The sequence below is a fragment of the Lynx rufus genome, unplaced genomic scaffold (genome assembly GCF_022079265.1).
Source record: "Lynx rufus isolate CCGP_SWC_20201006 ecotype Redwood Valley unplaced genomic scaffold, mLynRuf1.p SCAF_1, whole genome shotgun sequence".
NCBI classification, from domain to species: Eukaryota; Metazoa; Chordata; class Mammalia; order Carnivora; family Felidae; genus Lynx; species Lynx rufus.
In genome coordinates, this window is record NW_025814823.1 from 18376194 (window position 1) to 18390889 (window position 14696).

Sequence of the window (14696 nt, forward strand, 5' to 3'; positions counted from 1 at the left end):
GGCACACATTACTGGCTTTAAAAAAGGTTGCATCCGATGCCATCCTTTTGTGCAAGTCACAGTGGAATGCCATTTCTGGACCCTAGTCTGAATAGGAACGTTGAAATGATTGCTCTGATAATTTTATGGAAAGAACAAAAAGTCATTTCACTTACCTATATCCATGCTGAGAGTCATGTGTGCAGGATTTTTGCCAGTCGGTTGCTTCAGCCTTTTCCAGGTGCAGACATCAACCAGATGTTCCAGTGTTCTCATGGGACAGGCCTACACGAGAGTGAGAGGAAGGTGACGATGCAGGGCAGCAGGAGTGAAGAAGAGAAAAAGCAGTGGCTTAGCAAGGGTGGCCGGGCCAGGGCCAGAGCAGCGTGTCTGCGCCTCCTCTCCCTAAACAGGAGCTGGAAGGAGGATAAACCCACAAGGAAAGAGGCCTGTGGTCCTGTCAGGGAGGGGCGATTAAAGTACTTGGCTTGGGTGCAAAATTTAAGGGGTGCCCCAAACTCAGCAATCGAGACAAACGTCTGTTTTTAGTAATGTTTTCTAAAAAAGCAAAATCAATGCAAAAACTCCATAATAAACAGATTATCAAACTTTTGGATAGATCCAGCCCTGCATTTATACTACCCTGCCTCATTGGTCTCATTCTTTTTTTTTTTTTTTTAATTTTTTTTTTCAACGTTTTTATTTTATTTTTGGGACAGAGAGAGATAGAGCATGAACGGGGGAGGGGCAGAGAGAGAGGGAGACACAGAATCAGAAACAGGCTCCAGGCTCTGAGCCATCAGCCCAGAGCCCGACGCGGGGCTCGAACTCACGGACCGCGAGATCGTGACCTGGCTGAAGTCGGACGCTTAACCGACTGCGCCACCCAGGCGCCCCTCATTGGTCTCATTCTAACTCCAGCCCTGGGTCTCCTGGTCCACCTTCAACAAATTTAAAGATAGTCTCTCAGTAAAGAAATAAAATGAAAAACTCTGAAAGGTCATCTTTGCAGTGCTCACATAGACTGTCTTTGACTCTGTGCCTGAGGGAAAGGCCCCAATGGCCGAGAAAAGAGGTAGAAACAGAGACAGAAGACCTCAGTAAGAGTTAGCAGGAGATGAGAGGATGGGTAGACCCAAGGACCTAAGCACAGTTTCAAATCTGACTTAGGAAACAGAATGGATTGGTGCTGAATTAAGACTCCAGAAGCAAGAACGTGCGTTGTGGGGGAACCCTAGTCTTCCAGACTCTTAGAATATATGCATCTCTTACTGGGCTCAGTCCACACCTCAAATCACCTAGCTATTTGGGATTTTGCTAATCCCCCATGTCCTAGACCATATGATCAACAAACCTTTCCTGGGGAAAAAGTAATAATGAAAGGAAAGAGAAAGAAGAGAAAACGAGGACAGGTGGAAAGTAAGTGTGGCTGCCTGTCACCACCGACACTAACTTGGAAATTAGGTAAGTAATATGTATTTAATACACAATGGATCAATATCAACAGCATTCAAAGTCAACCTTGAAGCGAAAATATATCTCAGGAGAGCAAGATTTAATTGTACCTCTAGTGTGTGTGAGTATATGTGTGTGTGTGTGAGTGTGTGTGTGTGTGTGTGTGTGTGTGTGTAGCTTATGAATGACAAACATTCTCTTCTTGACCAGACTGTCTCTACTCAGGCTCCTCTGAGTAATTTCAGCTGGGTCTGACTTTTGAGCTTCCGTGTTCCTCTGTGCATTGTCCAGTTTTAGGAGGAGTCCTGAGAAGTCAGTTTAACTGGAACCCCCCCCCCACCCTCAATATCTGATCACCTCAATATCTGATTGTGTTCCTCATCGCCCACCGTTCCCCAGGTGACGTCTGGTCATTTGGCCTGCCTTCAGCAAGAATCCTGTTAGGTCAGCCTACCCAGAATCCCCCCTGACCGCTGATGTTCCCTCTTAGTAATTTTCCATCCTCCAACCCCCAGCCCAGTCTTTGACTATAAATTCCCACTTGCCGAGTTGAGTCCAATCTCTCTTCCCCAGCGCTAGAACCCATTTCAGTGGTCCCCACACCCATTGCAAACACCCCTCGGGTAAAGTCTTTAACAAGCATCATTGAATAATTTTTTCCTTTGCATGAACCTGGGCTGGTCTGTATGGAAAAGACAGCTTTGCTGGAGGGCATCAAAAGAGGGAACGTTATTTCTTTACAACCTGTCGCACAGTAAGCAGGTAGAAAGCACTCATGGATCTAAATGACAAGTCTGGGCAAATAAATAAAAGAAGTTTTGTTTAGGTGACTTATGTCTTGGATTTCTATTGTTATAGTAATAGGATTTTTGAAAAAAGTTACAAATATATCAATAATAAGAAGGCTTGGTCAGCAATGGAAGCATAGGAGAAGGAGGTTAACAGGCAAACACAGGTGCAACCAATAAGAAACAGTGTCTTAGTCACTCTTTCTGCATAATAAGTAAACTAACCCATAAAAAATAAACTAACCCAAAACTTAATGGCCTAAAACAATACCTATGTTATCATGCTCATGGATTCTTTTTTTTTTTTTTTAAGGTTTATTCATTTTTGAGAGAGAGCGCATGAACAGGGGACAGAGGATCCAAAGGGGTCTCTGTGCCGACAGCAGCAAGTCCGATGCGGGGCTCAAACTCACAAACCGTAAGATCATGACCTGAGCTGAAGTCAGATGCTCAATGGGCTGAACCACCCAGGTACCCCACGCTCATGGATTGTGTGGGTCAAGTATTTGGACTGAGCACAACAGGGGCAGCTTGTCTTTGCTCCATGAGGTGCGGGACATCAGCTGGGAAGACCTGAACGTCGAGGCTGCCTCCACGGCCGGGAACTGGAATTGTCTGGAGGCTCCTTCTCGTACACTTTGCCTATAAGGAGGGTGAGGGTGGTTACATTTCTCATTGTTCTTGAAGAAAATGGCTGTTCTGTTTTAAGCATCATTCTCTCCAGAAGACTGTTAGCGTGCATCACTGTGGTGTCCCTTCCCAGGCCTGAGCGTCACATCCATCCAGTCAAGGACACAAGGCTTAGGCCAACTCCTGGCCCAAGTCAATTTGCCACCATCAACATCTCCCTGTGGGGCTGGCTGGAGACACCAGCTGACCTACCCCAACCATAAGCCTTGACATTGCTGGACACCATGTGAGTGATTTTTTTTTTTCCTTCTGAAACCAAGAATAAAGTGAAGGGGTAGAAATCAAAACAGAGGAGAGGAAGCTATGAATCAAAACTGAAACCTAAGGAAAAGGGACAGAGGCATTGCCTGGAAGAAAAAAGGCAGCAAAGAATAAACGAATAAAATGATGTCCCAGTGATGGGACAGTTCATGAAGTTTTTTCCGACACAGCCCATGGTGACCCACTCTGCACCACTGCTTTTAGCCAGTGGAACAGTCCCACCACCGCCAGCTGCCTCCATCGCACCTTCCTGACTTCAGAGCGGAAAGTCCCAGCGAGGCGTGAACCTCGTGGATGGAGCACATTGCTCGTGGCATCAAACAACCCAGGAGCAGCCCCTGCAGGGTCTCCGGCCACTAGGTTTACCGCACAGCGACCCTTGCCCCGCTCCACAGGTGCATTATTTAGTTATCAAAGACGTACACAGGACTGAGTCCATACTGGGCAGTGGCCTGAGTGCTTTGCGAATATTAGCTCAGTTAATCCTCGCCACCAGGCTGGGAGGAGGAGCATTATTGTTATTCGTATCTTCCAGATGAGGAAGCTGAGACAGATGAGATCATTTATTGTCCAGATGCACCCAGACAGGAGGCGGTAAGGCCAGGATTCAAACCCAAGCCAGCGGCTCCAGATTCCCTCCCTGCAGCCCACGGTCTGTCCTCTCCCTGCCCCACCCCAACCATCTGCCTCTTCTGTTCCTGCTTTTAAGTCCCGGAGCAGAACGCCCAGGGTCACTGTGGCAGTTTGCAAATCTTGCTAGGGGACTGGGAACTCTTTCTGCTGTGTTCTTAAGACTCCAGTCCTCATAGATGACCATGACCTCTGGTTGTGGGCATGTGGGTAAGATGGGGTGGGGGCAGGAGTAGGGCAGCCGGATAAAATACAGAATGCCTCGTTCAATTTGAATGACCAACAAATACCTTTCTTTAGTACAAGCTATGTGTCATGCAGTATTTGAAACATTCTTACACTAAAAAAAAAATATGTTCGTTATTTACATTCTGATTTAACTGGGCATTTTGTATTTTTCTTTTCTAAATCTGGCAATCCCAAATGTGGGCTCCTGCGAATCTCTAAAATGCTGGGTGAGGACACAACTAGGAGGGCAGGTGGGCTCAGCATTGGGATGCAGGTGGTGGCCAGCGCTCTGGGGAACCTGGGGAGCTGACCCCTATGCTAAAAGAGTCAGTTTCCCCTGGCTCAGACAGAGGCGGTCCCCCGGCCACGACAGGGCACAGGACAAAAATCAAAGTGAGCTCCCACGTCCCACCGTGCTGTTCCATAGGCTTGTGCCTTACCCTTTGTGAGCAGCTCCCGTGCCCCACAGCTGTGTATTTTGAAAAATGTCAGGCCTGCGGCAAAGTTGCCATAATAATACAACAGATATTCATTTTGTCACATCTCCACATACATGTGCACGCGTGTGCACAGAAGCACACGTGTGTGTTCATCTGTTTGAGGAACCATTTGAGAGTTCGTGGCAGATGTTGAGACATTTCGTCCCTAAATACTTCCGCGTGTACCTCCTAGGAACAAGGGCATTCTCCTACGTAGCCACAACACCATGACCACACTCAGGAAATGTACCATTAACACCATTCCATTAGCTTATATAAAGTCCACACTCAAATTCCTCCCATTGTCCCAATAACGTGTGTGTGTGTTTATACGTACACAACTATATGTACACAAATATACATATACATAATGTCACATTAATATATAATATGTCACATATATTTGTGTATTTATACACTATATATTTGTGTATATGCATCGGTGTGTGTATATATATACACACATATGCATGACGTATAGGTACACGCAATTGGAGGAATTTGCATATGGACTTTGTATATGTGTATATACATACATACACACCTTATTAATATATATTACTAATTTAACACAATAAAATTTTATTCATTTTTGTTTTTGATCCAAGATCAATCAAGGATCCCAAACCCACTTAACCGTGCATTCCTTGAGTTCCCTTTAATCCAGAACAACCTTTTCAGTGTGCCTACCACATGCCAGACAGAGTGCAAGTGGCTTGGCATATCTTATCTAATTTCATCCCTATGGAGTAGAGGGTTATCTCCTTTCACAAACAAGGAAACTGAAGCTTACTCATGTTAAGTAACTTAGCCAGGGTCACGTGGATAGTCGACACCGTGGCCAGTATTTGAACCCAACCCCGACTCCAAAGGCCGCCCCCTGTTCTTTATACTGCGCTGAGCTCTGTCTTCAGGAGGTGATACTGAAAGTGTGATACTGACGTTGGAACCTGAGAACTATTCCAGGTGGTGAGAGAAAGTTCCACGGAATACACAATACTTGAAGAGAGAAGCTGGTCAGCTTAGCTAGGGAGACAGTGTAGAGTCAAGTTCAGGAAGTCACATAGACCTGGGTTCAGGGGTGGATCCCTCTGTTTCCCAGCTACGTCGCCTTCACTTCCTAGAACCTCCTCCCCCACCCGTCACATGAGAGGGACCATAGTGACCTCATCGGATTCTTGTGGGACTCTATTAAATATTCACGTTAAGTTCCTAGCCCTTAGCTGACCCGGCACACGCCAGGCGCTCGATAAAGGGCAGTTACTACTCTTACAAGGTGAGGCATTGCCCGACGGCTGCCACCCACAGAAGCCCCAGCAAGGAGCAGCTGTGCCAGCAGCTAGGAGCCACCAAGACGAAGAGGAATGGGATTCACTGATTTTGAACATTCACGCGTGTGGGTTCCGCCACAGGAGGAGGGGGACGGCTGTGGGGAATCGGGGGATTCAGTCCGCATTGCTGGAAATGGTGAGATGAGCCCCCCGTTCCTGACTAGAGCTCCCTTCCGGAGGAGCAGACAGGGAGGGAGGTCAGGTGGGGACATCCTATCGCACGAGGGTTCCTGCCCAGCCTCACTAGGGAGGCCGAGGGTCTCCTCATGTCTCCAGTATCCCCGGTGACCTCCCCAGAGTATGGAAGCCCAGTGTCTTTGGGGCAGGTGGGAGGGGGCTGAATTGTGTTCCCCTCAAAATTCACATGTTGAAGCCCTAGTCTCAGGACCTCAGAATGTGACTAAATTTGGACATGGGGACTTTAAAGTGATGATTAAGTTAAAATGGGGCCTTTTGGAGGGGGGCCCTGACGCAGTCTGATCTGTGTCCTTACAAGAAGAGATTAGCGCCCAGGGAAGGCCGTGTGAGCACACGGGGAGAAGAAGGTCACCCACAAGCCGAGTGTGGGCAGGGGGGACCTCAGAAGAAACCGCACCTGCCAGCACCTTGATTTGGCACTCCTGGGCCTCCAGGACTGTGACAAAATCCATTTTCACTGTTTAAGCACCCAGCCTGTGGTACTTTGTTATAGCAGGCCTGCCTAACTAATACACGGGTCCTCGTGTTCACAGAGGCAGGGGGGCCTAGTGAAAGGAAGAGACAGCTAGACAGAGATTTGGGCATGGCCTTCGGGCAGGAACGCCCAGGGCTTCTCTGCTCTGCAGAGAGGTAGGGGGCATTGCACCTGGTCCCTGAGCCAAGACTCAAGAAGTGGAGGTTTTTACCTCTCTCAGCTACCCACCCCCCCAACCCTACCGGGCAGAAGCAAGGGGTAGGCCAGCTTGCAGACTGCCCGTAGGCAAGTCCTCAGCCTGGCTCACGACTCCTCTGCGAAATGAGAGCATGCAATTCACCGATTCTTCAGGCTTGTCATCTGACATCCTAGGGTTCCTGCAGCTGGGAAGGGGAGCGAGCTGGTTGTCGTATGGACGAGGCGGTTCGGTAGTTTGAATGCGCCATCATTTCTGGGGAGAACCGGGCATGTGCTGCGTGAGAGCCAATGAACTGGACGACTGGAGCCAGGCTCCGTGCATGGCTTGAGTCGGCTCTCTCTTTCTCCGAGGAAAAAGTTGCTTGACAAGTCAGGGCCGTACTGGGGCCAGCCTCGGGGTAGCTGTTCTCCTGGACGCTGGGCCCATCTGATTGTGTGACACTGGCAGTGTGGAGTGACCTCTTCTTTGTCACAGAGAGCCGCATGGCCTCAAGGGACACGGAGAGCCTAGCCTCTCCAGGGACGCTGCCAGGCCACCCAGGAAGCCAGAATGTTAAAAAGCTGCTACAAGAGACCAGGACAGCAGTGGCAGCGACAGCCACACACGCTTCAGCGCGAGCAGAGACCGGCTCCCCGTCTCCCTTGAGGGGGCAGCAATGTTATATGGTCCCGGCCTCCTGCCCACACCCATTTCCTCAGGACGGAGGAGGCCCTCCCTCCACGATCACAGAGCACTTCCCGGCCTCACTCCAGCCCGTGCCGCCGCGGACGACGGGCTCAGGGTGGTAGGGCGGACAGCTTCGCTGTGATTCTCTCGCAAGTAACTAAGAGTTGATTTTTATTTCAATAAAGCCCATTGTCAGGCTTCAAAAGACGCAGGAAACCCCACACGTCTAAGACCGTCTCTCCGATCTCTGGTTTACTATTAACCACTTATCTCTCTCACACCTCGGACCATCCTGTGTCAAGGGGGTGTGACCTGGGTAGAATTAGTCTCCTCGGAGAGTCAGGAAAATGAGTCACCGAACACTGATATGGTTTATCCAGTGACACAGGGCACAACCAAACCTGAGTAGGACTCAGATGGCATCTCCAAACCCGTGAGTCAAGGTTCCTGCTCCCATAGGAGGTACGTGTTTGGCCTATTTTCTCCTGAAGTTTTTATCATATTATTGCATTTTTTAAAAAATTTTTTTAACGTTTATTTTTATTTTTGAGACAGAGAGAGACAGAGCATGAGCAGGGGAGGGGCAGACAGAGAGGGAGACAGAGAATCCGAAGCAGGCTCCAGGCTCCCAGCTGTCAGCCCAGAGCCTGACGCGGGGCTTGAACCCACGAACCGTGAGATCGTGACCTGAGCCGAAGTCGGACGCTCAACAGACGGAGCCACCCAGGTGCCCCCATATGATTGCCTTTTATTTTTTCATTATTTGTCATTTCATCATCCAAAACCTTTTATTAAAAATTACATTGCATTTTTTAAATTTTATTACCCAAGACACTGTATCTGTTCCACGTGACCAATAAAATGTACATGTTCAAATAATTGAGAAATTATTCCCCATTTTTCCTCGTGCAATCGATGTGCATCTGGACGGGTGGCACCGGGCACACTTAAAATAAGGAGAAATAAATAGCTCTGAGATGTGACAACATATGTATTTGCTCAAGAGTGAATGGCGCAGATCTGCGTTTCATTTTTACAGCATTTCATCAGACATATGGTAAACCATGCTAGGTGATTTTTATTTAAAAAGTCAGCCATGCCAAATGCAGAACTGAAAGGCACATGCAGACAGTCAGACATCCTGGGCTCCGTGGGAACAAGATCATTCCCATTCCTGGGGATGTCATTACTGATATCTGAAGGGCAATCTGAAGTTTTCAGAGGGATTGCCAGTTTCTGATACGTAGCTCCACGAGCTTGGTGAAAAGTAGAGGTCCCAGCTGCCTCCGTTTAACACCCCGCCCTTCGGAGCTCCAAGGCTGCAGGTAAAATGATCCCAGGTTGAGAGCCCCGAATTGCCTCTTCCGCTCACATCCCCCCCTCCCCCGCATCCCTTTTTCATAAGCTGCTTTTGCCAAGGAAACCAAGAGTGGGTGTCCCAGGTGGATAATTGACGATTTTAGCATCTTTCCCAGCTCCTCATTTTCCCTTTTAGTTTCCTGATTAGGTCTCAGATGAGCCTGTTTGCCTGCGGGGCTGCAGAAGTGTCTGTGAAGCAAGTGTGGGAAGAGGGAGGGCCTGCTGGCACCTTCCCTGCACAGACCTGAGACGACAAGCGCCTTCTCCCGGACTGGAAACCCCTGAGGTCGGGAAATCCTGCGGGCGTCCAGCACAGCCAAGTGCCTTATGGACACGTCTAACTTATATACATGACACTATGGGTGCTCAGCAAAAAAAGAAAAAAGAGAGAGACAGAGACATGGAGGCCGGGAAGAGGGAAGCAGGAGATCGATTTAGTATGAACTCTTTATCATTCCCTCCACATTACTGCATGTATTATTAAATATTTATACAAGAGTATTACTGCACAGCTTTATGTGTGCAAACCACATATACTGCTATCTACTTTCAGATGCTATAAGGCGTTTTCCATAGTGAGTTTGAGCATCCTTGATCTCTGCCTCCTCTAACTGACTTTGGGACTCAATTTCCTTAAAAGATGCAATTCCACATTTGTAGGTATAAAAGGTAGTTTAATTATGCTAAGTGACTAGAATTATTAACCCCAAAATTATTAAACTGAAGGACCCAGGGTCTGAGTTTAATGTCTGATCACAGACATTCAACAAAGAAGAAAAGGACGGAAGGGTAAGATGGGGACTTCAGTAGAAACTGGATCTGAAGTTACACCTGCCATCCCAGGAAACAAGGAGCTTACTGTGGGTGTCTTATCTCGGCCAAGTGCTAAGACAGGGCAGGGATAAAAATCTCGGGAGCACAGCAGGATCTCAGAACTCAGAATCTAAAGCGATTGTTCGTGCACAACCCCCCCCCCCCGCCCCCCGCCACCCGCCTTGTGATCTTCACTGCCATTGTCATCAACGTTTACTGAGTGGCTTCTCAAGCCTGACAGAGGAGACTGTGGGCCAGTGTCCAGGGTGAGGGTCATGTGGTTTCAAGGAACTAAGCAGTTCAAATCACAAGAGGGTTTATTACAGAAGATCGGCAAGCAGCACAGCTAGGCTTTGGGCCAACTGGGAGGTCATCGGGCAGAGAGCTCTCTGCTTCCCTGAGGCCACATCATCTCTCACTTCTGATTGACGTCCCCTCTCTGCAGGCCCGCTCAGTGCCCACTGACCACTCGCCTGGGCCAGTCCTGAAACGGAAGTCCTAGCCACCAAGTCTAGATGGCCTTCCAACTTCGGAGACTACCACCAGTTGAGTCCTGGCCTCTTGTGTCTCTTAGTTGAAATGCCTCCAACAGAAAGTAGGAGGAAGAGATATACAGAAGCAAGGCACTCTTCCACTCTGTGGTCAGAACAGAGCTGACACACACGTTACAAGAGCAGCCACCCTGTCACCCCTTTCAGATGAGGCTGCAGGTGGGAGGGAGTCCAAATTACCCTGGGAAGGGAGTTTGGCCACAGCAGGGCAGTAGGCCAACACAGCCGCTAGAGTCAAGAACAGAGGCACCTCAGGGGATGAACGAACAGAAGGCTCCAAGACTAAGGAAATTCTAGAGCACCTCCTGAAATGAACAAATTGACACTCTCTACATACTCAATAATAATAGAATATTCATTGACTTTTTCCAAAGCGCAAATATCTGGGCTTTTCATCTTTTCCCATGTTCTAAGTATTGTGCAAATGCTGACAGGCATTATCGCATTTAATCCCCACGATCCTATGAAGTATTACTACCCCAAATTACAGTTAAGGGATCTGAGTCTCAGAGAGGATAATGATCTTGCCCAAATTTACAGAGTCAGTAAGTGGCAAAACAGGGACACAAACCCAGAACCTGATTACCTACGTCTATGAGTTTTAGTATGGGTTTCCTTTTATTTGGCCTAGTTTCTTTGAGGGCTTAAATAAAGAGGGAATAAACTAAACTTCACAGCATTTCTACAGTCTTCTCTAAAAAGTTCGTAAAAGAAGATACAGGTACTATCATTCATATTGAAGGTTCTCTAATATTTAGTGTCACAAAGATTTTTATAATGTTTGACCTAAATGTCCAGAAAGCACTTAAAACTTACATTATTAATATCATCAGAAATCAGCTACCTGAACACCGGATATGTACAAACTCCTGCCCCGGCAAGGAGGCTAGGGAAGACTGGAAAGGTCAGAATCCTGTCCTCTGCACAATGTCCCTTTAGGCACCAAAGTCATTGGGTTCCCTGCCTTCTTTCATTTCTACAGGAGAAACTGAAGGACTGTAGTTCCCCCAGTCCCACCTTCCAGTCTCTGAATCATTTTCATTTGCCTTCTCTGGATTTTCTCCAAATCCTTTCTTGATCACTTCGCCTTACCTAAGAGGTGAGGCCAGAAGGAATGTAGTACTCTAAGAGAGATCTGACAGAAGCTGGTCAGGGTGAGATGGTCGGCTTAAAGTTCCCTCATGGTGAATGCTTATATGAATTCCAGTGCTATAATTGCCTTTTTCTTAATAAGAGCAAAACACAGCTGGCTTAATGTTTAGCTTGTGTACCACTACAGACCCTGGCTTTTTTTCTTCCATACTTGTATACTGCCAGCTCCTTCCTGGCCTGTTTTTGTGGTGTTCTCTTCATTCCCACACAAATTTCCCAGCCCTGTGTCCATTACGTGGCATCCTGTTTTAAACCTTTCACCTTCAGCAACTGGCCAGAAACACTTCTGATTTTAATTTTCTGTTTTATTTATTTTTTCTTTCTTTCTTGCCATAGACTCTTTTAATTTTGGAGGCTTTTTAGAAATGACTAGTTCTATCTAGTCCTGTGCCTTATAGGGGACCCGTAGCTGCCCATTTCATCTTTAAAAAGCAGCAAGGAAGGAGTAACCACAATTTCTTTCAGTAAGCAGTGTTCGGGAGAGGAGTATCTGTAATGTGCCAAGCAGTGGATTCGGTACTTTAAATACATTTTTAAATTAATTTCTTGAAATGTCCTGGTGATCTGGGCTTTATCATTAGAATTTCACAGATGGGGAAGCTAAAGATCAGAGAGAGAGATTTAAGTCACTTGTCTAAGTCCACAGTATCAACAAGAAGTAGAGTGGGAATTTTTTTTATCTCATTTTTTTATTATATGAAATTTATTGTCAAATTAGTTTCCATACAACACCCAGTGCTCATCCCAAGAGATGCCCTCTTCAATGCCCATCACCCCCCCCTCCCCTCCCTCCCACCCCCCATCAACCCTCAGTTTGTTCTCAGGTTTTAAGAGTCTCTTATGCTTTGGCTCTCTCTCTAGAGTGGGACTTTAAACACAGTTTGGCCTCCAAAAGTGGTCTCCAAAGGCCATGCTTATTAATCCTTTTCTACATTTACTCTTTCTCACTATCAGAACATTTCTCTTTGGCAGACTTAGGTTTTTGTTTTCTGTTTTTTGTTTTTAAATCTTAGCTCTATCATCAATGTGTCGTCAGATGGGTCAGGTAAATCATTCTACCTCCTTGTGTTTGTTTTCTCACCTTAACAACAGGGATAATAACATTCATCTTACCTGCCCCGTAAGTAAGGATCCACGTCAAAGTACTTTGGGAAACGTATAGCCTAAACAAGTGTGAGTTTATTATTATGGTTGTTATTACTGATCTTGAGCATGGCCCAACGTGGGGCTCAGAAGGCCACTCCTAAGGATTTGAGGCTACTCGTGTGGGCAAAGAAATGGATTTGTTAGAAGAGATATGTGACTCTCCTAATAAAGTACCATATCAGTTGAGATATTTCCATCTGCCAGGATGAAATACCCCTGACTCAACTGCCACAAACAACCAGCGAGGTATTCACACACTAAGAAGTTCCAACTCAGGGCAGCTCCAACGTGAGTTAATTCATGGGCTCCTTGAGGTCATCCATAGCCAAAGGTCCTCCTGTCTTTCAGCTCTGCCCTCCTCAACAGGTTGGCTGGTGTTCAAGCTAACTCATTTCATGGAAGCAAGATGGCAGTCACTAGCACCATATGTAAGCACCTACAACCAGCAGAAGCTGGAGGTGCCCACCTCTTCCTGGTGGTCTCAATTTATAAGCAAAAAAAATCTTTGCCAGGCACTATCACCTCCCAGCAGACATTCTTTCCCATCTCACTGGGCAAAACTGCACCACATGCTCTCGCCTGCATAGAACATGGGATGACCGGGACCGATTTCCTGAAACATTCGGCCATGGTTGGGCAGGTGGGTTATCCAAATAAAACCAAGCTTCTGCTAATAAGGGTGGAAGGGAGAATCGCTATTGGTAAGCAACCAACAATTTCTGCTTTAGAAAATGAATTAAATCCATTGACTAGAATTGATGCTGGTCTCTCCAATGGTCAGGGAATGTCTAAAAGAGAAGCCAGCACAGTGTTCTCCCCTCCTCCCCACCCCCCACTTTCATTTAATTGCAACCCGGTTCTAGTTTAAAGTATTCAATTTCATTCCACATTCACAGACTTTCAGATCCTTCTTCTGTCTCCCTGGGTCTCTCACTTTCTCTTTATTTTGGATACAGCTTGTAGTAATCAGTGCCAGAATGCTGAAGGGCTGCTAACGTTTTCTTTTCTAGGCTTTCCCAAGTGAAACAGAGAAAAGAGCTTTAGGATGGGAAGGCTCTTCAACTGGCCTTCATTAAACTAAGCTGGAAGTTTCTCTGTGCCTCCTTTCCAAATCACATCACCCTCAGCAAGACAAATGGTTATTACCTTCCCAGCAGATTTAGTCTCTAATGAACAATATCCCTCCTGTATTCCAGAAGAGAAGACACTTGTTCTGAAAGAGCAGCGTGGAGTCACTTGGTGTGCGGGCATTTCTGGATTTAGTTCAGTGGTCTGTGAATCACAGCGATTGGTGCCTTCCAGGAGAAAAGCTCTAACAGTCCAGATGAACCTCAAGGTTAATTATATAACAAGAAGTAATCACTGTTCAGAAGTAATTATCGGGTTGTGCACCCATAGATGCTGAGTCTCAACTCAAGAATATTTTTAGCTTTGGAGGCCACTGGCTTTTCCTGTCTTTCTCTCCCTCTGTTTACCCTAAAATTAACATTAATCAACATTTGGCTCCAAGCACACTGTGTTTCTAACCATGTAATTATAACAAATCTACACACACACACACACACACACATAAATAAATAAATAAATAAATAAATAAATAAATAAGTGTGTGTGTGTGTGTGTGTGTGTGTGTGTGTGTAAGTTTGACCTTAAATACCCAGCTTCTCTCTCTGAGTCAAGATCAGTGTTTGCAGCAGTGAACTTATCAGGTGCTGGAATCCACGGATACTTTAAAGAGAAACCTTTCTCCAATTCTATGTGTTCACAACACAGAGATTGCCATAGCCCACACTTGCAGGAAATTTCACCCAATGGAGCTGAGAGGAACATATTTAGGCGTTGTGTTATGGGGAAATTATATGGCACAAAAGCAATAATATTTCAATTATTGCCACTTAGAGACCACCAAAATAGTTATAAGCAGGGACAGACGAGCTTGGAGATCTAGTCATTTTCTAAACGTTCTAAAAACCACACGAAAACCTCAAACTGGATGCCATTCCTTGGCTTTCTGATGCTAATTCTTGTGACTGTGGTTAGGAGTGTCTCAAAACACTAGTAAGAAAATTTCTTTTCCTTACTCTCTGACCAAGAGAAGAACATGAAGACGCTGTGTAACCTCCAGCATTGGGCAGACATCGCCCTTCCCTGCACCAAAAGATAAATCCAGTAATGGACTTGGCTCCCCAGCTTATAAGGGTTAGGAAAATAACAAGGAAGCAATTTATTGGTAATCAAAAACTGGAACGCTTAGAGCTTGTTTGCAGGGTTTAGCACTATTAAGGAGTGTTCCTTA

The 14696-nt window shown here is 46.4% G+C and overlaps 1 long non-coding RNA gene across 4 annotated transcripts in view; it reads right to left on the reverse strand.

Moving 5' to 3' along the window:
- LOC124511709 (uncharacterized) overlaps positions 1–14696 on the reverse strand; it is a 240815-nt gene that overhangs the window by 97126 nt on the left and 128993 nt on the right. For all 4 annotated transcript variants that reach the window (XR_006961956.1, XR_006961954.1, XR_006961955.1 and 1 more), the window contains exon 3: positions 156–264. This is a non-coding gene — a long non-coding RNA (uncharacterized LOC124511709). The remainder of the gene's footprint in view (positions 1–155; positions 265–14696) is intronic.